Genomic DNA, 27,666 nt, shown 5'->3' with positions numbered 1-27,666 from the left:
TGTGGAGTATCTGAGACACAAATCCAAGCACTCCGGTATGGGATGTGGATGTGGGAACCCCAAACAGCAGCTTAACACCCTGCATTACAAAGCCTGCCCCTACTACTTTATATGTTAGCAGGAAGCAGAAAAATCTTGACTATTTTATAAAATGAAATCAGAGGAGGACTCTAAAACTTTCATTTATTCATTTATTTATTTATTTGAGAGGGAGAGTCTCCACATACTGCAATAGTTGCGGCTTGGCCAGGCCAGAGCCAGGAGCCTGGAACTCCATGGGGTCTCCCATGTGCGTGGCAGGAACCCAATTACTGGAGCCATTACCTGTATCTCCCAGGGTCTGCATTAGCAGGAAGCTGGAATGTGGAGTGGAGCCAGAACTTCACTCAGGTACCAGAAGAGTATGCTTAATCCATGATTCTTCCGCCACTGTTACTTGGAAAAGATGGTAATCCTTGGCAATATTCTCATTTCTTTCCAGGTAATGATAAAACCTAAGGATGAGTATTGATAATAGCTGAAATGTAAGTACTAGAGAAAGCCTTTTTTTGTCACTCAGTATTTACCAATGCTAAGCTCTCCCTGTTTCATTCTCATCAAACCTTCCCTCAAAGGCAAAGTACTGGGGCCAGTGTTGTGATGTAGCGGGTTAAGCCATATGGGCACTAGTTTGAGTCCCTGCTGGTCCACAGCTGATCCAGCTCTTTGCTAATGCACCTGGGAAAGCTGCAGAGGATGGCCAGAATGCTTGGGCCCCTGCACCTGCATGGGAGACCTGGAGGAAGCTCCTGGCTCCTGACTCCTGGCTTCTGGCTTCTGGTTTCTGGCTTAGGCCTTGCCCAGCCCTGGCCATTGTGGTCATTTGGGGAGTGAACCAGTGGATGAAAGACCTCTATCTCTATAACTCTAACTTTCAAATAAATAAAATAAATCTTAAAAAAGAAAAAAGCAAAGTACTGTGGCCAGAATTGTGGTGTAGTGGGTTAAGTCATATGACTCAAACAGCCATTTGAGTCATGATAATGGCCCGGGAAAGCAGTGGACACGGCTCAAATGCCTGGGCTCCTGCGCCCATGCAGGAGACCCAAAAGAAGCTCCTGGCTCCTTGTTTTGGCCTGGTTGAGCCCCAGCCCCTTTGGGAAGTAAACCAGCAAAAATAAGGCCTCTTCCTCAGTCTGTAACTGTTTCTTTCAAATAAATAAATCTTAAAGGAAAAAAAAAGTAACGTGCTTCTTAATAAAGGACAGGAAATGGAGGAAATGAGGTCACTAAACAAAAATTATCTTCACTCCCACTACCAACTCTCCTGTAATACACAGGATATGATTTCAGACTCTTCCAACAAGGGCTAAAATGCACCATCACCCTTAACTGAAAGTCATCTTGAGCCCAGCTTGCATTTCTGAGTGCGGAGTTCACACTTAACCTATGAAGCTACTCAGTCTTTGAGGAAGTCTCACCCTCACTGCAGGTGGTTTCATCAGCCAGCCATAAATGGAACATGCTCAGGAGAGGCCAGGCTTAATCACAATCTCCGGTTGCTGTTTCTGCTCGCCCCCTTCTGGCTGAGTAAGCTCTCGTCACTCAATTATAGATTTTACTAACTGCAGCTGAGGACAAATGCAGACACTGGCTGTCAGCCATGGGAAGAAAAAGCACATTTTGAAAAAATAAAATGTTAACTATCGTTAGGTCATGTTTCAACATTTGGTAGTAGAAAAATCAACAACCCATTCCACCTCTCCTGATGTTTTCTCATGGATTGACTGGGGTTTAGAAAACAGTGATTTTTTGCAGGGATGGCTCAATATACACAAATCAATAACTGCGATACATCACATTAACAAACTGAAGAACAAAATCCATATGGTTATCTTAATAGATGCAGACAAAGCATTTGATGAAATAGAATACCCTTTCATGATGAAAACTTTAGCAAATTGTGCATAGAAGGAACATTCCTCAACACAATCAAGACAATTTGTGACAAACCCATAGCCAGCATAGGATTGAATGGAGAAAAGTTGGAAGCATTTCCACTAAGATCCTGAACCAGACAAGAATGCCCACTTTCACCATTGCCATTCAATATATTCCTGGAAGTTTTAGCCAGAACAATTAGGTAAGAAAAAGAAATTAATGGGATACAAATTGGAAAGGAGGAAGTCAAACTATCCCTGTTTGCAGATGACATGATTTTATATATAGAGGAACCAAAGATTCCACTAACAGACTATTGGAATTCAAAAAATAATTTGGTAAAGTTGCAGGATATAAAATTCACACACACAAAAAATCAATAGTCTTTGTATACACAGACAATGCCAGGGCTAAGAAAGAACTTCTAACATCAGTCCCATTCACAATAGCTACAAGGAATTTAAACACCTTGGAATAAATTTAATCAAGGAGGTTAAAGATTTCTATGATGAAAATTACAAAACATTAAAGAAGGAAATATAAGGAACCAGCGCTGTGTCCTGATAGGTTAAGCCTCTGCCCACAGTGCAGCATCCCGTATAAGCATCAGTTCAAGTTCCAGCTGCTCGACTTCTGATAAAGCTCCCTGATAATGGCCTAGGAAAGCAGTGGAAGATGGCCCAAGTGCTTGGTCCCCTGCTCCTGTGTAGGAGATCCAGAATAAACTCCTGTCCTGGCTCCTAGTTTCAAATTGGCCCAGTTTCAGCCCTTGCAGCCATTTAGGGAGTGGACAAGTGGATGGAAGACCTCTCTCTGTCTCTCCCTATTTCTGTCTGTAACTCTGCTTCTCAAATAAATAAGTAAATATTTTTTAAAACAAAAAAAGGAAATAGAATAAGACACAAAGAAGGAAAAATCTGCCATGTTCATGCATTGGAAGAATATCATCAAAATGTCCATACTACTGAAAGCAATTTACAGAGTCAATGTGATTCCAATCAAAATACCAATAACATTCTTCTCAGATCTAAAAAAAATGATGCTAAAATTCGTATGGAAACACAAGATATCCTGAATAGCTAAAGCAATCTTAAACAACAAAAACAAAGCTGGAAGCATCACAATACCAGATTTCAAGACAAATTATAGGGCTGTTATAATCAAAACAGCCTGATACTGGCACAAAAATAAGCATGTAGAGCAACTGGAAAAGAATAAAAACTCCAGAAATCAATCCATACATCTACAACAAACCAGACTTTGACAAAGGAGTTAAATCAGTCCCTGGAGAAAGGACAGTCTCTTCAACAAATGGTGCTGGGAAAATTGGATCTCCACTAAAACTGACAAATGGGATTGCATCAAACTGAGAAGCTTCTGCACTGCTAAAGAAACACTCAGCAAAGTGAAGAGGCAAGTGACAGAATGGGAAAAAAAATTTTGCAAACTATGAAACTGATTAATATCCAGGATCTATAAAGAGCCCAAGAAACTCAACAACAACAAAACAAACAATTCAGCTAAGAAATGGGCAAAGGACTTGTTAGGAAAAGAGGCACAGAATAGAGAGGAGGCAGTGTATGAATGTACAGCCAAACCAAATTTGTTCAGAGAAAATAAATCCACAGAGGTGGGTGATCAACTGTCCCATGCACATTGATGGAACACATGCAGAAGGCCCCCACACCCAGGGGCCAGGCCTTTATATATTTTAGGAGGGCTGGGGATAGGGGTGAGGTAGCGGGCAGCAGGCAGAGGGGAATTTCTGGAACTGGTCTTTCAAGTGTTCTGAGCAACTGGCTGTGGGGGGTGGAGTATGAAGGCAACAGGGTGTGAGATCCAATTGAGATTCAAGGGCAAGGGATACATTCCAATGTTTATCTCTTTTAGGCAATGAGGGAGAATGGCTGAGGTTTATGTCCTTATTCCATCAGGACTTGAACAGGCATTTTTCAAAAGAGAAAATTCAAATGGCCAATAACATTAAAAAATGCTCAGGATCACTAGCCCTCATGGAAATGCAAATGAAAACCACAATGAAGTTTCACCTAATCACAGTTAGAATAGCTCTCATACAGAAATCAACAATCAATAAATACTGGTAAGGATGTGGGAAAAAAAGTATCATAATCTACTATTGGTGGTAATATAACCTAGTACAACCATTGTGGAATACAGTATGGAGATACCGCAGAAGCTAAAAATAGATATACCATGTGAGCCAGCAATCCCACTCCTGGGAATTTACCCAAATGAAATGAAATCAGCGTATGAAAGAGTTATCTGTACCCCTGTATTTATTGCAGCTTGGTTCACAATACCTAAGATATGGAATCAACCCATATGTCCATCAACTGATGACTGGATAAATAAACTGAGGTATATATATAGTATAGAATACTACTCAGCCATAAAAAAGAAAGAAATCCTGTCTTCTGCAACAAAGCAGATGCAACTAGTAACCATTATACTTAGCGAAATAAGCCAGTCCCAAAAAGACAAATATCATTTGCTTTCCCTGATCTGTAGTAACAGAGTACCAAAAAATGTGATGTATAGGAGTGAAATTGACATTTTGAGATTCAATTATTGTTTATAGCCATTGTCCCTACTGTTGAGGTACAGTGTTTTTTTTCTTACTATTTGTTGAACTCTTTACTTAGTGTAGGGTTAATCCTATGAGTATAAAGTAAACTGAAAGTAGATCACTGTAAAAATTAAGAGAAGGAATAAGAGAGGAAGGAGGAGGAAGAGTGGGAGTATGGGCAGGAGGGAGGGAGGGAAGTAACAATGTGTTCCTAAATCTGTATATATGAAGTACATGGCATATGTTCACCTTAAAATTTAAAAAAAAAATTAAAAAAGAATAAATGGGGCCAGTGCTGTGGCACAGTAGGTTAATTCTCCCCCTGCAGCACCAGCATCCCATATGGGTGCTGGTTCTAGTCCCGGCTGCTCCTCTTCCAATCCAGCTCTCTTCTATGGCCTGGGAAAGCAGTAGAAGATGGCCCAAGTCCTTGGGCCCCTGCACCCACATGGGAGACCTGGAATAAGTGCCTGGCTCCTGGCTTTGGATCAGCGCAGCTCTGGCCTTTGCAGCCATTTAGGGAGTGAACCAATGGAAGGAAGACCTTTCTCTCTGTCTCTCCCTCTCACTGTAACTCTACCTCTCAAATAAATAAATAAAATATTTAAAAATTTTAAAAAGAATAAATAAAACTAATAAACCACTTAAAATTTTAAAAATTTCCTTATTTTATATATGCATTTATTTATTTGAAAGAGAAAGGTAGATATTCTATCCATTGGCTCACTCTTGATTTCTTTATAAAATGTATTCATTTATTTATTTGAAAGGCAAAGGTTCAAAGAGAAAGTGAGAGACAGAGATCTTTTACCCTCTGGTTCCCCAAATGGCCACAATGGCTGGGGCTGGACCAGGCCAAAACCAGGAGCCCACTGCTCCATCTGGATCTACTGCATGGGTGACAGGAGCCCAAGTACTTGATCATCTTTCACTGCTTTCCCAGGCACATGAGGAGGGAACTGGATCAGAAGTGGAGCAGCCAGGACTCAAACCGGTGCTTGTATGTATGGAATGCAGGCATCACAGGCAACGACTTAATCTGCTGTGCCACAACACCAACCCCCCACGCCCTGTGTGCCTGCAACAGTTAGGGCTACATCAGGCCAAAACCAGGAGCCAGAGAATCAGTCCAGGTCTCCGACTCAAGTAATTTGAATCATCACCTACCACCTCCCAGAGTGCACATTTGAAGGAAGTTGAATCAGAAGTGGAGCTAGGACTTGAATCTAGGCCCTGCAATATGGAATGCAGGATCCCAAGTAGAGTCTTAACCACCACACCTAATGCCCACTCCAGTGACGTTTTGGGTGGACTTTTCATTATAGCTATATAAAATCCTTTCTTGAATCCTTTCTTGATCTCCCATAGAGATCTGAGAAAACATGTTTAAGTGAAAAGAACCAAAGCCGGACTGAGGACAGGTGGTGCTCAGAACTCCTCACCAGATTATTTCTCTCCCTTCCCCTTTAAGGAGGAAGCAGCCACAGCCTCTTTACTTTGGCTCCCCGGCTTGGTTTATAAGGTTAGTCAAACACCCTGTGCCACAGAGCACCTGGGTTAATGATTTATCTAACTGGGGTAAAAGCCATATGCTACTGCAAGGCTGCATTTTGTTCTGTTTTTCCAAACTAGTTAGCTATTGCATACCGAGGAGGTAGATCAATGCTGTGTCACTAGACTGTGTGTGTTCTGTTCACAGTGCTGTTAGGAGCAGCAGCTAAGCACTTCCCCTTTGGATAGCACTGTGGTGTTTCTGATAACCCTGGAAGGAAAAAAGGAAAAAGTGACCCAAGGAAACAAAATCAGGTAATACTTAAATTGGATCAGATCTAAGAGCTGAGGATTTTTAAAATGCATTTGATAGGCAGAAAGAGAGGGAGAGAGAGAGAGAGAGAGGAGGGAGGGAGGGAGGGAGGAAGGAAGAGAGAGAGAAAGAGAGAGAGAGAAAGAGAGAGAGAGAGAGAGAGAGAGAGAGAGAGAGAGAGAGAGAGTTCCCATTGCTGTCTCACTCCTTCACTCCCCAAATGCCCACAAGGGCCCACAAGAGCTGGACCAGGGACGAGAAACTGAATCCAGGTCTCCCACAGGGTGGCAGGAACACAACCACTCAAACCATCACTGCTGCCTCCCAGGGATCTGCACTGGCAGGAAGCTGGCATCAATCAATTCCAGTATCCTAACTGCTATAGTAAAGGCCTGCTCCATAACATTTTAAAGTAAATTTTTATTGAAGTATACCTTGCAAACAGAAAAGTACAGAGTACAGATCATCAGCATTCACTCTGATGAATTTCTACAAAGCCCACACTCTTGTGTAATGTCCATAGTTCATAAAACAGAACATTATCACACTCCCAAGAGCCCTACACCAACCAAAAAATCCCCTAAGCTTAATCATACCCTCTCTTCTGACATGACCAGTCTTACCTAGTATTGAACTTCATATAGATGGAATCATATGTTTTGATCTCTGGGTTCTAAGTAAAGTAATTTTTTGTTTATATTTATTTTTCATCGATTTGAAAAGCAAAGTGAGAAAGAGAGGGAATGAGAGAGAAACTTGGATCTTCCTTCTGCTGGTTCACTCCCTAAATGCCTGAAAAAAAACCACTGTGGGGCCAAGTTGAAGCTAGAAGCCTGGAATTCAATCCAGATCTCCCATATAAGTGGTAGAGACCCAAGTACTTAAATCATCATGCACTGCCTCCCAGGACATGCATTAGCAGGAAGCTGGAATCAGAAATGGAGAGGGGCTCAAACCCTGGGACTCTGATATGGGCAGCAGGAGCCCCAAGTGGTGTCTTAACTACTGAGCCAAATTGACAGAAACAGGGGACTGCTGAGGCCTGAGCTGATAGTCAGGGACATAGAGGGCCCAAGAAACAAAACACTGCACTACTCAACAAGAGAAACTGAGAACAAAACAGGATGCAGCCTTAGAGGGACCCACCCAGCTCCGGCTCTGCAGCAATGAGGTCATCATTGACTGACTGACATGTTTGCAAGCTCACAGCCCAGAGGACGTGAGCCCCTGGACAACTTTCCCTGAACAGTATCCCCGCTCAGGAACCTCTCCCACCGTGGGAGCTTTCCTTGGCTTCAATAAAACTTTGCTCCTCTACTCGACTTCTTCGTCCATGTCCTCACCGTTCGTCATCACAGGACACGAACCCCAAGAGCCAGAACTACAGTCTCCTGAAACACTTCTTGGGGCTCACCCAGGACCGTCAGAAAGTTCAGTAAAGAAGGACTGCTTCTACTTCTCTGTTTTCGGGCTGGAGTGGGGGTTGCTCTCCACTACAGCCGTTTCTCAGTTAAAAACACCGGGCCTCTGTCAGCCAGTTAAAGGCGGTTAAGCCATCACTGTCGCCTCTCAGAGTCTGCATTAGCAGGAAGCTGGAATCAGGAGCAGAGTTAGGACTTCAATCCAGATACTCCAACGTAGGACACAAGCATCCTAACTGGCATCCTAACCATTGTGCCTAAAGCCCACCCTGGGTTCTCAATTTTAGGTTTCTGAAGTTCATCTGTATTGTTGCACACAGCTGTGTTTTGTTCATTTTTATCAATACATAAGAATCCATCATATGTTCGTACCACAACTTATCCATTCTACCACTGACAGGTGTGTGGAAGACACAAAACACAAGGGGCAGCCTCACTTTCTACCATTCTGCTCTCACAGTAACTAATCCAGTCCAGTGGGATGAGAACTCACCTTGAGAATTAACCCAGTCTGTCAATAATGGCATTAATCCCTCTTACTTACCTAATCACTTCTTAAAGACCACCACCCACCTCTCCATGCTGAAGCACTGAGAATTAAGGTTCCAACACATTAACTTTTGGGGGGACACACTAAAACATAGCACCATGTACACTCATTTCTATTGAATAAGGACACCTAGGAAAGGAACTGTTGGGTAGTATACACAAAACAATATATAAACATGCACATATGTATGCCTTTTTAAGAAGTTTTATTTATTTATTTGAAAGGCAGAGTGACAAAGATCTTGAAATAAAAAAATCTAGGAGCTAAGAATCCAATAAATTAAATTAAAAATAAAGTTGAGATCTAACAGCAGAATTGAGTAGGCAGACAAAATAATGTCTTTTAAAGAAGTCTTTTTTTTTAATTTTTAAAGGCTTGTTTATTTTTCATTTGTAAAGGCTGAGTTACAGAGATGGAGGGAGAGAGAGAGACATCTTCCATCTGCTGGTTCACTCCCCAAATGGCCACAATGGCTGGAGCTGGGCCAGACCAAAACCAAAAGCCAGGAGTTTCTTCCAGGTCTCCTATGTGGGTTCAGGGGCCTCCTATGTGGGTGCTGGGCCATTCTCCGCTGCTTTCCCAGGCACATTAGCAGGGAGCTGGATCAAAAGTGGAGCAGCCAGGACTCAAACCAGCTCCCATATGGGATGCAGGCACCACAAACGGCAGCTTAACTCATTGTGTCAGAGCACTGGCCCCCCCAAATATTTTATTTATTTGAAAGGCAAAGTGACAGAGAGAAAGAAAGAGAGGCAGAGTGAGTAAGTGAGTGGGTGGGTGAGTGAGAGAGAGAGAGAGAGAGAGAGAGAGATTGTCCATCCTCTGGTTCACTCCTCAAATGCCCACACAAGCCCAGGGTAGGCCAGGCTGAAGCCAGGAACCAGGAGCTCCATCCTGGTTTCTCACATGGGTGACAGGAACCCAAGTACTGGGCCACCATATACCGCCTTCCAGGTGCAACAGCAGAAGCTGCATCAGAAGAGCAACTGGGACTTGAATCAAGGCACTCTTGTACAAGATTCAGGGTCCCAAGCAGCAGCTTAACCCCTTGCGCCACAATGTCCACCTTAATGTACACATAGACACAGCCAGTTTTCCAATGGAATTGTACACATGAGCATTCTCGCTGCTGTATATTGTCAGAAACACTTACCCACTTACCATTTTTGTCTTTTTTATTTTAATCATTCTGGTAGGTATGCAGTGGTGTTGCATTGTTTTTTGTTTGTTTTGTTTAGAGAGAAGAGAAATCTTCCATCTGCTGGTTCACCCCTCAAATGCCTGCAACATTTGGGGCTGGTCAGGCTGAACCCACGAGCTAGGAACTCACTCCAGGTCAGTTTCACATTGGTGGCAGGGACCCAACTACCTGAGCCACACCAGCGGCCCCTTCCAAGGATGTGCAGTAGCTAGAAGCTGGAATCAGAAGCAGAGCTGGACTTGGGTCAGGCACTGGGCGGTGGATGTGGGTGTTGCAGGCAGTGTGTAAACTGCTGCACTAAACACCTGCCCTGCATTGTAGCTGGTTTTTTTTTTTTTTTAGATTTATTTTTTATTTGAAAGGAAGAATGACGGAGAGACAGAGTGAAAGGGAAACATAACGAGATTTTCTACCTACTGGTTCACTCCCCAACTAGCCACAAAAGCCAGGGCTTGGCAGAAGCCAGGAGCCAGGAACTCCATCTGGGTCTCCCACATGAACGGCAGGGGCCCAGGCACTTGGACCATCTTCTGCTGCCTTCCCTGGTGCATTAGCAGGGAGCTGGATTGGAAGTGGAGCATCTAAGATTTTAACCAGTGCTGATATGGGATGCTGGCATCACAAGGAATAGTTTAACCTGCTGCACCACTATACTGGCCCTACAATGTAGTTTTTGTTTTTAAATAGATTTATTTATTTATTTATTTGAAAGTCAGAGTTACACAGAGAGAGGAGAGGCAGAGAGAGAGAGAGAGAGAGAGAGAGAGAGAGAGGTCTTCATTCCACTGGTTCACTCCCCAATTGGCCACAATGGCTGGAACTGCACCAATCTGAAGCCAGGAGCCAGGAGCTTCTTCCAGGTCTCCCATGTGGGTGCAGGGGCCCAAGGACCTGGGCCATCTTCCACTGCTTTCCCAGGCCATAGCAGAGAGCTGGATCGGAAGTGGAGCAGCTGGGACTCGAACGAGTGCCCATATAGGATGCCAGGTTAATGTCAGAACATTAACCTGCTGTGCCACAGTGCCGGCCCCTACAATGTAGTTTTCTAAAAACTTACTTCATAGGGGCGGCTCTGTGGCATAGTGAGCTAAACATCCGCCTGCAATGCTGGCATCCCACATGGGCACAGGTTCGAGTCTTGGCTGCTCCCACTTCCAATCCAGCTCCCTGATGATGGCCTGGGAAAGCAGTGGAAGATGGCCCAAGTGCTTGAGTCCCTGCGTGCACATGGAAGATCTGGAGGAGGCTCTTGGCTCCCAGCTTCAGATCAGCTCAGTGCCAGCCGTTGAGGCCACTTGGGGAGTGAACCATCGAATGGAAGATCTCTCTCTCTGTCTCTCCCTCTCTCTGTCTGTGACTATACCTCTCAATCAAATAAATAAATCTTAAAAAAAACTTACTTTACTCAAATGTCTATAGATAAAGGTACACGTATCATAAATGCAGAGTTTAATAAACTTTCATGAACTGAACACATTGTGATTTGGCAACCAAATCCAGAAACAGTGCATAACCACTATTCCAAACACTTCCACATGTTCCCTTTTAATCACTACCCTGCCTCCTACAGTCTTCAAACTCATAGATTAGTTTTGACTGGGGTTTGTACTTTGTGTGAATAAAATTATAAAGAAGGCACCTTTGTACGACTGATTTATATGCTCAACACCAGTAGTATATCAGAGTTCTGCTTGTATATCTTTTCACCAGTACTTGATATTTTCTATCTTTTAACTTACTCTGGTGGACAAGTAATGTATTACACTATCATTTTGCATATCACTCAGACCAAGTCCTTCATGTGGGTACCAGGAACCCAACTACTATAGCCATCACTAGCTGCCTCCCAGGTTGTTCATTAGTAGGAAAGTAGAATTCGAAGTGGAACTGGGACTCAAATCCTTGCATTTTGATATGGGATGTGCATGTTAACCACTATAAAAAAATGCCCATCTCAAAGTTATTTTTTCGAAATTTTTAGGTAAATGAGAATAATTTCCGTTAGTATGGAATTGTTATTCTCAGAATGCCTAGGCTCAAGTTCTGCCTCTGCTTCCAATTCAGCTTCCTTCTAATGTGCCTGGGAAACAGCATTTAATGGTCCAAGTACTTGGCTTCCTGATACCCATATAGAAGACCTGGATGGAGTTCCTGGCTCCAGGCTTCACCTTGGCACAGCCCTGGTCATTCTGGGCATTTGGGGAATGTAATAGTAAATGGGAGATCTCTCTGCCTCTGTGTCTATATTCTGACTTTCAAATAAATGAAAATAAATAAAACTTTAAAAATGGGTGAATGTTGTGCACAGTGGGTTATGTTGACATTTGAGATGCCTGAATCCCCTGTCAGAGTTCCTGGTTCAAATTCCAGTTACTCTATACTACTGATCCAGCTCCCTGTTAATGTACCTGAAAGGCAATGGATGATGGCTAAAGTGCCTGAGTTTATGCCACCTACATGGAGGACGTGGACAGAGCTCCAGGCTCTTGGCTTCAGCCTGGCTCAGCCCTGATGCATTTTGGGGGTGAATTAGACTATCTCTTCCTCCTTCTCCTTATTCCTCTTCTTCTTCTTCCTTTCCTCCTCCTCCTCCTTCTTCTCTCTCTTCTCTTTGCCACTTTTTAAAAAAAATGTTCTGAACATGCTGCTTTGCTTATCTTCTGTTGGCAGATATGAATATTTGTGAGCTATGAATCTGTGTTTTGTATACCTGTGTCTTTTTTTAAAAAATTCTATTTTATTTATTTGAAAGGCAGAGTCACAGAGAGGGGGAAGCGAAATAGAGAGAGAGATCTTCCATCCACTGGTTCTTTCCCCAAATGGCTACAATGGCCATAGCTGGGCCAGGCTGAAATCAGGAGCCAGGAAATTCTTCCAGGTCTCTCACATGGGTGCAGGGGCCCATGTACTTGGGCCATTTTCCACGGCTTTCCCAGGCCATTAGCAGAGAGCTGGATTGGAAGTGGAGCAGCTAGGACTTGAACTGACACCCATATGGGATGCTGGCATCATAGGTGGAGGCTTAACCCTTTACACCACAATGCCAGCCCCTCTCTTCTGCCTTTCAAATGGATGAAAATACATAAACACATTTTTAAAATGCAGGCAATCTGATTCTAAAACTTGCCTTTTTAAGAACTATGCCACATAGGCTTTCTGAAGAAATCATATATGCTAAAACATCTATAGCTCTCCAAAAATTAAAACATTTTATTCAGAGGAGGGAAGGGTATCTGCTATAAAGCCAATTAGGAAGATGAAGGTTCAAGACCATTAAAGGAACTTGGGGAAAACGACATTCCAAAAAACAGTGATAGAACGAGACACAACCCACATCAAAAGAATCAATTAGAAATTCTTCTTTCAGTTAGTTTTGCTAAAAGTAATTTGTGAAAAATGAATTGTGTTCACAGCTACCTGTCGCTGTGTAACACCAGTGCCACCTATAGCTCCCCAAGCTCCACCCAGAGGCGAAGGGGGTAAGTAAGGAGGTCTCTATACCATGCTTTGTGCAAAGCAGGCTGCCCACAGATCCACTGGAGGTAAAGCACCCAGGAAGCAACAGGCTGCAAAAGCCACTTGTAAGAGTGCGCCCTCTACTGGAAGGTGAAGGAACCTCAGCATTACCAGCCCTGGTAGTACGGCATTCTGTGAAATTAGACATTATCCAAAGTCCACTGAGCTTCTAATTCACTTACTCCCCTTCCATAGTCTGGCACCATAAATTGCTTATGACTTCAAAACAAATCCATGCTTCCAGAGTATGCCTACTGCTTCTCTGCAGGAGACAAATGAGGTCCGTCTTGTTGGCCTTTTTGAAGATACCAGCCTGTGTGCTATCTATGCCAAACATGTAACAATTACGCCAAAATACATACAGCTATATAGCATACATGGAGAATGTGTTTAAGAATCCACTATGTGGAGGCTAGCGCTGTGTTGCAGCAGGTTAAAACCCTGGCCTGAAGCGCCAGCATCCCATATGAGCGCAGGTTCAAGTCCCAGATGCTCCTCTTCCGATCCAACTCTCTGCTATGGCCTGGGAAAGCAGTAGAAGATGGCCCAGGTCCTTGGGCCCCTGCACCCACGTGGGAGACCTGGAAGAAGCTCCTGGCTCCTGGCTTCAGATGGGTGCAGCCCCGGCCATTGCGGCCATCTGGGGAGTGAACCAGCGGATGGAAGACCTCTCTCTCTGTCTCTACCTCTCTCTGTAACTCTGTCTTTCAAATAAATAAAATAAATCTTAAAAAATATTTAAAATATATATTTATATATAAAGAATCCACTATGAGGATCCGTGTTGTGGCATAGTGGGGAAAGCCACTACCTGCGAAGCCAGCATCCTATATGGGCACTAGTTCATGTGCTGGCTGCTCTACTTCCCATCCAGCTCTCTGCTAATTTTCTGGGAAGGCAATAGAAGATGGCCCAAGTGTTCAAGCCTCTGCCACCCATGTGGGAGAACTGGAAGAAGCTCCTGGATACTGGCTTTGGCCTGGCTCAGCCCTGGCTGATGTGGCCATCTGGGGTGTAAATCGGTGGTTGGAATATTCTCTCTCTCTCCCTTCCTCCCTTCCTCTCCTTCTCTGTCTCTCTCTGTGTCTCTGTGTGTGTGTGTGTGTGTGTGTGTGTCTTTCTCTCTCTGTAACTCTTTCAAATAAATTAATAAAATCTTTTAAAAAATCTACTATGGGCCGGCGCCGCGGCTCACTAGGCTAATCCTCCGCCTAGCGGCGCCGGCACACCGGGTTCTAGTCCCGGTCGGGGCGCCGGATTCTGTCCCGGTTGCCCCTCTTCCAGGCCAGCCCTCTGCTGTGGCCAGGGAGTGCAGTGGAGGATGGCCCAGGTGCTTGGGCCCTGCACCCCATGGGAGACCAGGAAAAGCACCTGGCTCCTGGCTCCTGCCATCGGATCAGCGCGGTGCGCCGGCCGCAGCGCGCCGGCCGCGGCGGCCATTGGAGGGTGAACCAACGGCAAAGGAAGACCTTTCTCTCTGTCTCTCTCTCTCACTGTCCACTCTGCCTGTCAAAAAAATAAAAAATAAAAAAAATAAAAAAAAAAATCTACTATGATGGGAAACATTTCACTCTCAAAAGGAATTTTTCTCTTATTCCTGTTATTGGTAGTTCTGAACATCAGATATTTTCTCCATAGAGTCAAAAGGTATATAAGTATATGATTACAAATGAAAAAATAGGGACAGAAATCAAGTATTGGCAGTTTTTCTATTTTCATATGTGTGTACATTTTTAATATAAAATCAGGGATATAAAAATTTAGTGCAAGATAAATAGTGAGCAAGTTTCAGCAGTTCAACTTTATAACAATGATAAATAAACTGGTTAAACTTTTCTGGACAATGTCAGCACTTGGATTTGAAAAAAACAATTAAATTTCTTATTGACAGCAACTACATGGCATTTTTATCAATAGTAGAGCCCTTTCATGCACTGTACTTTTCTGGGTTGTCCCACATGCAAGCACGTGTTTTGAAGTCTGTCTTCTCTGTTGTTCTTGGCAGTTTGCTATTAAAATACATTAAACTATAAAAAAGTAATTTTCAGAAAAAGCCTATGATTAATTACTAACTCAGTGAACAATGAACACCTTAGCAATCAGATTGTATTTTCTTTTTTTAAGGACATTAGTCCTGTATTCCCAGCCACTGTCTTTTTTTTTTTTTTTCTTTTCTTCTCTTTGAAAGGTAGACAGAGAGAGATCTCGTATCCACTGGTCCATTCCACAAATGCCTGCAACAGGCAAGGCTGAGCCAGGCTAAAGCCAGGAGACTGGAACCCCATCCAGATCTCCTACATGGTGGCAGGCAACCCAAGTACTTGTGCCGTCACCACAGCCTCAGGGTGCACAGCAGCAGGGGGCTGGAGTCAAGAGCACAGCTATAACTTGAACCCAGGCACCCTGATATGAGATACAGGCTTCCCAGGGAGCAGCTTAACTGCTGCACCAAATTCCTACCCCACACCGTAGTTCCTAAATACAGTCTTCCTACTACAATGTTCCAGGTTAGTAGGAGACATAGGCAATTCCATGTCTGAAGCAGAAAATACTCAAAATGAACTCCGGACCATCTCACCTATCGAAAGTAAGGATGTTACCACAGATTCCCCTTAACTCTTCACAAAACCAATGCACAGGAAAGAAGCTTTTAATGAAGTTTTGCTCTTAACACTTTTTTTTTTACTTTTAACAATTTTTTTTTCTGCAGTTTCATGACCTCAGGTGGCCATGCAATAATTGTTACCAGTTGCTGGCAAGGTACAGGAAAAGGCATCCAAATACACAAAGGATTTAGTCTTTTCTAGCAGATTACAACCTACTAAGCGTTTGCTTTAGTTTTCCAGGGGAATCACCATTTAAATTTCACTCTTATGTTTCACAAGCTCCATGATGGGCCATTATTTCTGTATTTTTATATTAATAATTACAGGAAAGAAAGTCATTATGGCATAAGATTTTTAAAGGATTATGCAAATTAAGGAAGATGCCATGACCTTTACTTCTCTCTGTAGATTTATTTTAAATCATCACTTAAATCTGCAAAAATAAATTTTTAAGTAGCATGTGATTTTCTCCATCCTAATAAACTTCTTTAGAATGTCACCACTGTGGCACGCACTTAGCCACACAGTTAAGATTCTAGTCAAGGCTCTGAATTCCACGTTAGAGTCCCTAGGTTGATTCTTGGTTCTGGCTCTTGACTATGGCTTCCTGCTACTGCAGACCCTGGGACTTAGCGACCACAGCTCAAGTAATGGAGTTTCTGCCACCCACTTGGGAGTCTGGATTGCATTTCCAGCTCCGAGCCCAGCCATGGTCATCATGGACATTTGGGAAGTGAACCAGTAGATAGGAGAGCGTTCCATGCTGCTCACACTCTCCCCCTCCCTCTCTTAGCTCTATCTCCTCCTATCTCACTGCCTCTCAAATAAATAAAGATGCAAAATAGTGTCATCATAAAGAAAAAAGATCTGCCTACTGTGCACCCTAGTCTATAATTTTCAGTCCTCTCCTGTGGAGATTACCCCATTAGCCCAATGCCTTATTGGGGCAGTTCACAGTAACTGTCATGGCTATGGTGTATAACACATTGCAGAATGAAGGGGACTTGAGGACATGGGTTATATCAATTACACTCTTCTAGGAAGGGAGGGTGGGAAATGGACTCAGACGGAGAGGACTAACAGAGAACAGGCGTCGAGAAGTCTGCCTCCAAATTATCAGGTTTTAAAAGGTGTACACATGGGAATGCACATATCAAGAGTACATATTATACTTTTTCCCCCCATTCGTCAAAAGCCAAGAGGATTCACTTGTAAGGATGAATTCAAGAAAACAGAAATTTCAATGTTGTCAGAAGTCTGTGTCAGTGACATCAAACCTCACTGTAAAGGTGCTGTGCTAATGGACAGTGACAGAGCAGTGTGAGACCTAATGCTATCCTCAGAAGACTCCCGCAAATAGCAACTCACCTCGACTGAGGACTCCCTGGGTACCACACTCAGCACTGTGTTGGGTTTACAACTGGGGCTGAGCAGGTTGAAGCCAGGGGCGAGGACTTCCACCTGTGTTGTTTCCCACGTGGGTGTCAGGGACCTAAGTACTTGGGCCATGATGTGCTACCTTCCCAGGCACATTGGCAGGGAGCTGGCTTGGAAGTCGAGTAGCCAGGACTTAACAGACACTGTGATATTAGACGCAGCTGACCCAAGGGGAGCTTAACCTGTTGCACCACAATGCCTGCCCCTGTTTATGTTTTTAATATATTTGAGACTTAATTATGTACATTATAGATTGAATTATATAGAGGTCTAATTTTATATATTCATATATAAAGGAAGTCATACAGGTCACACAGTGAGTTAAGTAGTGAAGCTAGGTTTGGAACTTTAACAGTCTGTCTCCATGGCCTGAACATTTAACTATTCAACTATCCTCTCCACTGCAAGTTTGATCAAGAGACAGAACATTTACATAAACTAATTAGATATATAAATGGGTATGTTAAAAAATTTTGTTTTCATCTGTACTCTGACATTTTAGTCAACTCTCTTTTGTCCCTCATTTTTTTCATCTATGAAATGAGGATAATAGCATTCATCTCATATAATCTGACTTATGCAATTGTTTCTTTTTAACTTTTTTAAAAACAAGAGATGAGCCTTACTTTTTTTTTCATTTAATTTATTTCTATTTTTAAAGCAGAGTGTCAGAGAGAAAGAGACAGAAAGACAGGGAGACAGGTCTTCCACCCTCTAGTTTACTCTGTCACAACAGCCAGGACCACCCAGGCTGAAGCCAGGAACTGGGAACTCAGTCTGGGTCTCCCATGTGGGTGGCATGGACCCAGGGACTTGAGCCTTCACCCACTGCTTCCCAGGATGTGCATCTGCAGGAAGCTAGAAACAGGAGTGGAACTGGGATTTGAACCCAGGCCCTCCAATATGGGATGCAGGCATACATGCAGCTTCTCCAATCCCAGCATCCTGCTGACGCACACCCTGAGAAGCAGAAGGTAATAGCCAAAGTACCTGGGTCCCTGCCACCTGCATGGGACATCCAGATTGAATTCTGGGATCCTGACTTTTTCTTGATCCAGCCCTGGAGTGGACATTTGGTGAGCTAAACAGCTAATGAAAGATCTTTTTCTCTCTGTCTCTCCCTGTCTCTGTCACTCTGCCCTTCAAATACAGAAAATGAGTTTTTACAAAAGAGCCAGCATGTGGCACTGTGGTTTAAGCTGCCACCTGCAAAACTGGCATTCCATATGACCGCCAGTTCAAATCCTAGCTTCTCCATCCAGCTTCCTATTAATGTGCCTGGAAAACATCTGAAGATGGCCCAAGTGCTTCGATCCCTGCTGCCTATGTGGGAAACCCAAATGGAATTCCAGATTCCTGGCTTTGGCCTGGCCCAGCCCCAACCATTGAGGCCATTTGGGGAATGAACCAACAGGTAGAAGATCTTTCTCGAGGCCAGCACTGTGGCACAGTAGGTTAATCCTCTGCCTGCAGTGCTGGCACCCCATATGGGCACCAGTTCTAGCCCAGCTGCTCCTCTTCCGACCCAGCTCTCTGCTGCGGCCTGGGATGGCAGTGGAGAATGGCCCAAGTCCTTGGGCCCCTGCACCCGTGTTAGAGACCCAGAAGAAGCTCCTTGCTCCTGGCTCCTAGCTTTGGCGCAGCTCCGGCCGTTGAGGCCATTTGGGGAGTGAACCAGCAGACGGAAGACCTTTCTCTCTGTCTCTTCTTCTCTCTGTCTGTAACTCTCTCAAATAAATAAATAAAATCACTCTCTCTCTCTCTCTCTCTTTCAAATAAACAAATAAATCTTAAAAAAAAAAAAAAGAGCAAACCAGATACGGTCCTTGCCTTTGTTGAGTGCATAGTTTCAACTAGAAGACAAATATTAAAGGAGCACCTATACAACTATGGGTAAAAGTTAAAACTGCATCTTGAAGGAAATAAATACCATGTTAGGACAGAGAATAAAAAGGGTAGACTTGGAGGAAATCACTTTCATATGGTAGAAGGAAGAACTGAAAGCATAGGGTATGGAGCCAGTGTTGTGGTGCAATGAACTGGGCCACTGTTTGCGACACCAGCATCCCATACCCAAGCACTGATTCCAGTCCCAGCTGCACTGCTTCTGACCCAGCTCCCTGCTAATGTGCCTGGGAAAGCAGCAGAAAACAGCCCAAGTGCTCGGGCACCTGGCACTCATGTGGGAGTCCTGAATGGAGTTCCAGGCTACTGGCTTCAGCCTGGCTCAGACCTGGCTGTTGTGGCCATTTGGAGGTAAAACAGTAGATGGAAAAATCCCTTTCCCCATTTCTTTCTCTTTGCCTTTCAACCTAAGTAAATATTTTTTTAAAAAAGAAAAAGAAAGCAAGCATAGGATAGAAGTTTTGTGGGACTCCAGGTACCAGTTGTTGTATCAGCCCTGTAACTGAAACCCAGCCCCTATGCAATGTCTTCTATGCAGAAGCTAGAAACCTTGAGGGGCTAGTCTCTCCCCCATCTCCCCCATATCGCTTCCCAGCCTTAGCTTAACATTTCCTTGCCCTGCTTTTATGAGTGCAAATCAACCTGTTACTAAAAGCAGCTCACTGAATTGAGGCAGTGATATAGCCGGCCCTATAGGTCCCTGAACACAAGACTTATGTAGTCATTTATCTCCCTTGGAGATAACATCTTGATGTTTGGTCTTATCTTGAGGGGTTTTCTTTTCCAGGAACCCTAGGTCCCAAGCAAAAAGTAACTTCCACCTGCACATAGCCCCCAGATGGACTGGAGTCCACTTCAGCTTCACCAAAATTCCCTAAAGAACATGGTATCACTGACCAACGGCAAGAGGGCCACAGGCACCACACACCAACCAGGGACCTGGACACGAGCTAAACACACACCTCTTAGCACCACCTCTAATCTAGAAGAATCTTTATCACTAACCCCTCAGAGAAGCCAAGAGATAAGCAACAGCTGCCTGGCCTCTTGCTCTGAGCTATACAATAAACATCTCCTTTCTCCCTTCATCCCAGTGTCAGTAATTATCTCGCTGTGTGTCAGGCACAGTTTGGGAAGTTTTATACCAATTCCTCCAACCAGTCTTGGAGGTGTTCCATAACATAATGGGTTTTATACTTGATCCCAAGAGCAATGGGAAATCATTAATGGTTAAAAGGTAAGGCCTGGAATGAAACCTGGCTTCAAATCCCTGCTATCTGTCTGGGCAGGCTCAACCCCCAGGCTCTTTATCCCCCTATTCTGTCCTCCCTAAAATAAAGTCTTACCCTCTTTGAAAGAAAAAAAAAAAAAAAAAAAAAAAAAAAAAAAAAAAAGCTAAGGCCGGGAGTGGTCAGAGTTGAGATGTTTGCAAAAGTGATTCTACTAATGGCGGGCGCTGAGGCTCAGTAGGCTAATCCTCCGCCTTGCGGCGCCGGCACACTGGGTTCTAGTCCCGGTTGGGGCGCCGGATTCTGTCCCGGTTGCCCCTCTTCCAGGCCAGCTCTCTGCTGTGGCCAGGGAGTGCAGTGGAGGATGGCCCAAGTGCTTGGGCCCTGCACCCCATGGGAGACCAGGAGAAGTACTTGGCTCCTGCCATCGGATCAGCCTGGTGTGCCGGCCATGGCGGCCATTGGAGGGTGAACCAATGGCAAAAGGAAGACCTTTCTCTCTGTCTCTCTCTTTCTCACTGTCCACTCTGCCTGTCAAAAAAAAAAAAAAAATGATTCTACTGGCAACTCCCAGTATCTGGACTGGGTAGGGGCTGCAGGACGGAGAGGGCAGCAGGCCATGGGACAGCTGAAAGGAGTGTTGCTAGAAGGTTCCTTGACAACAGGGGAGGAGGGGGAGGGTGTTTGAATGACTGAGGAAGGGATGAAGTTGTGGTCCTGAAAGTGTGGTGGTGGCAGAGCAGAGGAAAGTGGGGGTGCAGGCAGGGAATGAGAACAGGCCAGGACAGCTTGACAAAACCGTGAAGAAAGTTCCGACGCACCAAAGGCTCAAGCTGGTGGGTTTTGTATAGTGCTGACCCCTGCTGGTAAGTCCTGGTAGAAGCCCAAGAAGAGGACAAACTGCCTACTGGCTGAAGAGGAACCCTAAGAAGCACAACCAAAACTGCAGTCACAGGCAGCACAGACAGGTGGCTATTTCTACTTACCTAGCGCTTTCTCTTGCTGAAATGTCTCCCCAGCTATTGGCTCCGAATTTCCCCATAACTAAAGCCCCCGTGGTAAATAATCTCTGACTCACATTGTCACATAATGAAAAGAGGTTGCATGAAGATTGGAAGAATACAAACTTCTCCATGAATTTTGTCTTTACTTTCTTAGCAAGTATTGTATAACACACTGTAATAAATGCACAAGTCTTAACCATACAGCCAGAAGAAATTTTACAAAAATATAAACCCATTGTATTACAAATAGAAACACCACCCAGATTAAAATAAAGAATATTCCAGTAGCCCAAAAACCACTTCTTGCCCTGTTACAACCTACTCCACTATCTGAACTTCTAACAGCACAGATTAGCTTTGCCTGTTCTTGAACTGCATATAAATGGAATCAACCTACATGTATTCTTGTATTTTGCTTTTTTTGCCTAATGTATACCTGTGAGATACCCATATCACATAGAGTAGCAGTTCATTTTTAAATAATCCTTAAGAAAATATACCACCCTTATTTATCTATTCTGGTGTTGATAGGAATTTGGGTTGTTTCTAGTTCATGACTTGAGCTGCTACAGCTATCCTTCTATGTGCCTTGTATTGACTGTGTGTGTGTGTGTGTGTGCGCGCACTAGTATATGGGAAGCATATAACTAGATATGGAATTACCAGGTCACTGTAAGTACATGCTGCCAAGAGTAAAATGGCAGATGTTCATGCCCCAGCAGTAACATTAGAAGTGGACGGAGTAAGCAATCTAATAAAAAGGCAGATGTTGTTGTCAGGCTGGTTTTAAAAAAAAAAAAGATCTAATGATATGTTACCCAATTTTAATTCTAAAAATAAAGTTAAGAAACTAGAACGGCTATGCTAGTATCAGACAAAATAGAAACAATGTTACTAGAGATAAATAGGAGTGTTTTCTAATGACTGAAAGGTTCAATCAATTAGGAAACTATAGCAACTATATTCATACATCTACTTAACAGAACCAGAAAAGAAATGTTGCAAAAACTGACAAAAACGAAAGGAGAAACAGTCAATTCAACAATCATCGGAGACTTCAATATCCTACTTTCAATAATGGGAAGAACAACAAAGTAGAATACCAGAGAAGACTTGCGAACACTACAAACCAACTAGATGTAATAGACCTCTATGGAATTCTTCTCTAGGGTACATGGAAAATTCTTTAGGACAAGACTATATGGTAGTCCATAAAATGAGCCTTAAAACTTTAAAACGATACAAGAAATACAAAATTATGTTTTCTGGTCTCAATGAAATAAAATTACAAATCAAAGTAGAAAGAAATTTGGGTCCAGCCTTTTGGCTAAGACCAAGTGAAAGAAATTTGGGAGAAAGAAATTTAGGGCTTCGCAGACACCGTTGTCGCCCGCAGCTGCTCTCCGTCAGCCATGGTCAACCCCACCGTGTTCTCCGACATCGCCGCCGACGGTGAGCCTTTGGGCCGCGTCTCCTTCGAGCTATTTGCAGACAAAGTTCCAAAGACAGCAGAAAACTTCCGTGCTCTGAGCAACGGAGAGAAAGGATTCGGTTATAAGGGTTCCTGCTTTCACAGGATTATTCCAGGGTTTATGTGCCAGGGTGGTGACTTCACACGCCACAATGGCACTGGCGGCAAGTCCATCTATGGAGAGAAGTTCGAGGATGAAAACTTCCTGCTGAAGCACACAGGTCCTGGCATCTTGTCCATGGCAAACGCTGGGCCCAACACAAATGGCTCCCAGTTCTTTATCTGCACTGCCAAGACTGAATGGTTGGATGGCAAGCATGTGGTCTTTGGCAGAGTGAAAGAGGGCATGAGCATTGTGGAAGCCATGGAGCACTTTGGATCCGAGAACGGCAAGACCAGCAAGAAGATCACCATTGCCAACTGTGGACAACTCTAATGCGTCTGACAAGTTTTATCTCACACACCTGACCATTCCTCTAGCTCAGGAGAGCGCCCCCCGCCCCATCTGCTCGTGATGCCCTTAATTGTGCTCTCCCTGCAGGTCTTTGGTTCCGTGTTTTCCTTACTTCCCCTCCAAGTCTAGCGGAATTACAGAATTAAAAGTTATGATTATGAAATAAAAACATAAGCAACAACAACAACAAAAAGGAATTTGGGAAACCCCCAAATCTGTGAAAATCAAACACCACAATCCTAAATAACCAATGGATCAAAGAAGAAATCACAGAGGATTATTGAATACCTTGGGATGAATAATAATGAGACTACAACATGCCATCACTTCTGAGATTCAGCGAAATAAAAGGTATATCTCATTTTATTGCATTTCATAAGTCATTGCACTTTTTACACATTGTGGTTTGTGGTATGCCTGCAACAAGCAATTCTTTTTTTTTTTTTTTTTTTTTTTTTTTTGACAGGCAGAGTGGACAGTGAGAGAGAGAGACAGAGAGAAAGGTCTTCCTTTGCTGTTGGTTCACCCGCCAATGGCCGCCGCACCGCGCTGATCCGATGGCAGGAGCCAGGTGTTTCTCCTGGTCTCCCATGGGGTGCAGGGCCCAAGCACTTGGGCCATCCTCCACTGCACTCCCTGGCCACAGCAGAGAGCTGGCCTGGAAGAGGGGCACCGGGACAGAACCGGCCCCCAACCGGGACTAGAACCTGGTGTGCCGGTGCCGCAAGGCGGAGGATTAGCCTAGTGAGCCGCGGCGCCGGCCTACAAGCAATTCTATCAGCACCATTTTTCCAACAGCACATGCTCATGTTGTTTCCATCACATTTTGGTCATTCTTATGATGCTTTGACCTTTTCCATTATTATTCTATCTGTAATGGTGATCCATGATCAGAGATCTTTGATGTTACTGTTATAATTATTTGGAGGCACCATGAACCATTCCCATATAAGATGGTGAATTTAATAAATGTAGTGGGTATCCTGACTGCCTCACAGACTAGCTGTGCCCTTCTCTGCCTCTTTTCTGGCCCCCTTATTCTCTGAGACACAATATATTACACTGAGGGCAGTTCATAGCCCTACAAAGGCCTCTAAATGGTCAAGTGAAAGGAAGAGTCAAATGAGTCTCACTTTAAGTTGAAAAAAGAAAACATATTTTTAAAAAGATTTATTGACTTATTTGAAAGGCAGAATTACAGAGAGGAGGGAGACACAGAGAGAAATCTGTCTGCTGGTTCACTCCCCAATTGGCTGCAATGTCTATGGCTGGGCCAAGCTGAAGCCAGGAACCAGGAGCTTCACCCAGGTCTCCCATGTGGGAGAGTGGGCCCTAAGACCTGGGCCATCTTTTGCTGCTTTCCCAGGTATATTAACAGGGAGCTGGATTGGAATTAGAGCAGCCAGGACTTGAGCCAATGCCCATATGGGATGCCAGCTGTACCACAACACTAGGCCTGGACCATACACTTTAAATAAGGCAACTGTATGGTATATAAATTGTATCTCAATAAAGCTGTTTTTTAAAAGAGAAAATGATTTCCACATTCCCAAAAGAAATTTGATGAAAATAATAATTGAAAACAGTACTTGCAGGTAACTTTGCCTAAAAGATTATGAGAGCCTTTGAAAATTTATTATAATCCTGTAGGATGTTTTAACAGTGAGATTATTAAAATATTGATACTAGTATTTTCCCATTTGATCATTTTCCTGCCTTCCTTTTTCTCTTACAAGGTAACATTTTTATGTGTCTGTCTTACACTAAATTGATTTCAAAGACCCTTTCACTTTAAATAAAACTCCATGAATAAAGGAACAAATGGAAAGGAAAGTATTTTAGCATGTCTTACATAAATTTAAGTTATTACAAATTGATATGATATAAAAACTATTTTAGGGGCCAGCATTGTGGCACAGGGGATTAAGCCACAATGCTTAACCTGCAATGCTGGCATCCCATATGAGGACAGGTTCAAGTCCCAGCTGCTCCACCTCTGATCCAGCTCCCTGCTAAAGCACCTGGGAAAACAGTGGAAGATGGCCCAAGTGCTTGGGTTCCTGCACCCACATGTGAGATTCAGAGTTACAAGTTCCTGGCTTCCTCTTGGCCCAGCTCTAGCTGTTACAGTCTGGGGAGTGAACCATTGGATAGAAGATCTCACTGTCTTTCTTTCTGTAACTCTACCTTTCAAATAAATCTTTAAAAAATATTTCTAGTTGCTAAAAAGAACATAATAGGTCTCCGTTATTTGGAAGCTACGCTCAGAAAAAAAAAACTGTCATGTACAAAAAAAAGTCTAATTTTTCTCATTTGTTTTATCTTTGAATCGGTTTCTTAAATGGCATATGAACCCCAACTAGCTCAGTGAAGTTAAGGAAATCACTTTTAAAAATCTGTTAGTGTTGGCCAGCACTGCAGCTCACTTGACTAATCCTCCGCCTGCGGCGCCGGCGCCCCGGGTTCTAGTCCTAGTCGGGGCGCCGGATTCCATCCTGGTTGCTCCTCTTCCAGTCCAGCTCTCTGCTGTGGCCCGGGAGTGCAGTGGAGGATGGCCCAGGTGCTTGGGCCCTGCACCCACATGGGAGACCAGGAGGAAACACCTGGCTCCTGGCTTTGGATCATCGCATCGTGCCTGCTGCAACGCGCTGGCCATGGCGGCCATCTGGGAGGTGAACCAAAGGAAGGAAGACCTTTCTCTGTCTCTCTCTCTCTCTCTCTCTCTCTCTCACTGTCTAACTCTGCCTGTCAAAAAAAAGTGTGTTAGTGTTGACTGATAATCACATATTTGTCTCTGTTGATTAGAACTAAATTGTCTAACCAAATTATGGGTTTTTATTTCTAAACTCTTCCTTTATCATTAATGATTCTCTTAATTTCAGGGTTGTTAGCAATTTGGCTACATTTTATATAAACCTGTTTATTTTAAGCTTATTTGTATCAGTTCCCCAGGGTCTGATACACAGGAGAATTTCTGTATGCTTCCTTTAAATACATGCTCTAAAAACCAAAACTGATGATGGAAAAACCTTATGAAGTGAATACGTTCTTGTTTTCTTTTTAAGCCTTCCGTGGTAATTCTACTTCACGTGCTCAACTCACCTCCATGGAAGAGAAAGCTCTCACGGAGGGTCAGTCGTGGCTTTGCGGTTGGCGATTCACACATTAGACCTAGGAGGTGGGAAAGCAAGGACAAAATGAGCCCACAAGGATGGGGAAGCATGCTCTCATTAATGGACCCTACGGACGTAATTACTCAAAACGACAAAAAGGCACGCCCTCGACGCAGGGAAGCCTTGTCTTTCACACAGGAACTAAGAGGCATCAACCCCAGAGATAGGAAACATAACGAAGGAGGAAGGCATGGGGGCGGGGAGAGACAGAGAAAGTGCACAGAGACCAAGAAGAACTTCAGCTGAAGTTTAGACACAGGTGGGGCTGCTCAGTGGTTCGGGTGGGTGAAGAGCAGCAGGTAGGGGAAGTCTCATAGAGGGTTGTGACCACTGAGGTTCTCATTTCTCATTCTAGCATTTCCTTTACTGTGTATAAAAAAGGAGGTGGCAGTAGTATTAACAAAAATGCAAAGACGGGAAATGGCAAGACATGGACGATGCTATGGAGTAGATGAATTCAGTTAGAATGGAAGCTCCCCTAGGGCAGTAGTGCTCACAGGCTAGAAGCCCAGGGCAGAGCCGGATTGTGGCAGTGCTGAGAGCTGAGTGGAAGGGACTGGGCTCCAGTGAGCAAAAATGAAGCAGTTTCAGCGAGGAAGCAAAATGATGATCGCAGTCTTTCAGGAAGCCACATTTGCCAGGCTGAGACAGAGCCGAGAGGGAGGGGAACCAGAGGCAAGCGGTTTAGGTAGAAAGCGAAGGTGCTTACAGAGGAGCAAAGCCCTGCAAGGTGTGCATACAGGGACTGGTGCTGTTGGTTAACCCTCGCCTGCAAGGTCAGAGTCCCATATGGGTACCTGTTCCAGTCCTGGCTGCTCCAGTTCTGATCCAGTTCCCTGCTAATGCTCCTGAGAAAGCAGCAGAAGATGCCCCAAATGCGTGGACCCCTGCCACCCATGTGGGAGACGTAGATGGAATTCCTGTGTCCCAGCTTCAGCCTGACACAGCTCCAGTCATTTGGGGATTGAACCAGCACATGGGGTATCTCTCTGTCTCTGTAACTCTTAACTCTACCTTTCAAATAAATAAATGAATCCTTTTAAAAAATATTTGAATATAAAGCAAGTCTACCTCTAGGAATTTATAGCCTAAGAAGATAATTATGAATGCAAAGATTTTACTACCAAAGAGCTTATTGCAATATTGTTATAAACATTTATAAAATGCTCTCTTTTTTTTTTACAGTGAGCGAGAGAGAGACAGAGAGAAAGGTCTTCCTTTGCCGTTGGTTCACCCTCCAATGGCCGCCACGGCCGGCGTGCTGCGGCCGGCGCACCGCGCTGATCCGATGGCAGGAGCCAAGTGCTTCTCCTGGTCTCCCATGGGGTGCAGGGCCCAAGTACTTGGGCCATCCTCCACTGTACTCCCGGGCCACAGCAGAGAGCTGG

General features: G+C 44.0%; 1 long non-coding RNA gene and 1 pseudogene across 2 annotated transcripts in view; one reads left to right on the top strand and one right to left on the bottom strand.

The window, feature by feature from the left end:
* Nucleotides 1-225: 225 nt before the first annotated feature.
* LOC149128077 (uncharacterized) overlaps nt 226-27,666 on the bottom strand; it is a 38,035-nt gene continuing 10,594 nt past the window's right edge. The window contains exons 2-3 of the long non-coding RNA XR_016230316.1: nt 26,208-26,276; nt 226-494 (exon numbers count right to left, since the gene is read on the bottom strand). This is a non-coding gene — a long non-coding RNA (uncharacterized LOC149128077). The remainder of the gene's footprint in view (nt 495-26,207; nt 26,277-27,666) is intronic.
* On the top strand, nt 22,510-23,092 carry LOC100339459 (peptidyl-prolyl cis-trans isomerase A pseudogene; annotated as a pseudogene). The gene has a single exon (XR_016230315.1). The product of XR_016230315.1 is annotated as a peptidyl-prolyl cis-trans isomerase A pseudogene (transcript).

The sequence above is a fragment of the Oryctolagus cuniculus genome, chromosome 2, assembly GCF_051225735.1.
Source record: "Oryctolagus cuniculus isolate XC-2025 breed Fujian yellow rabbit chromosome 2, ASM5122573v1, whole genome shotgun sequence".
NCBI classification, from domain to species: domain Eukaryota; kingdom Metazoa; phylum Chordata; class Mammalia; order Lagomorpha; family Leporidae; genus Oryctolagus; species Oryctolagus cuniculus.
The sequence above is the reverse complement of the archived record's forward strand: the minus strand, read 5'-3'. Positions and strand labels throughout refer to the sequence as shown.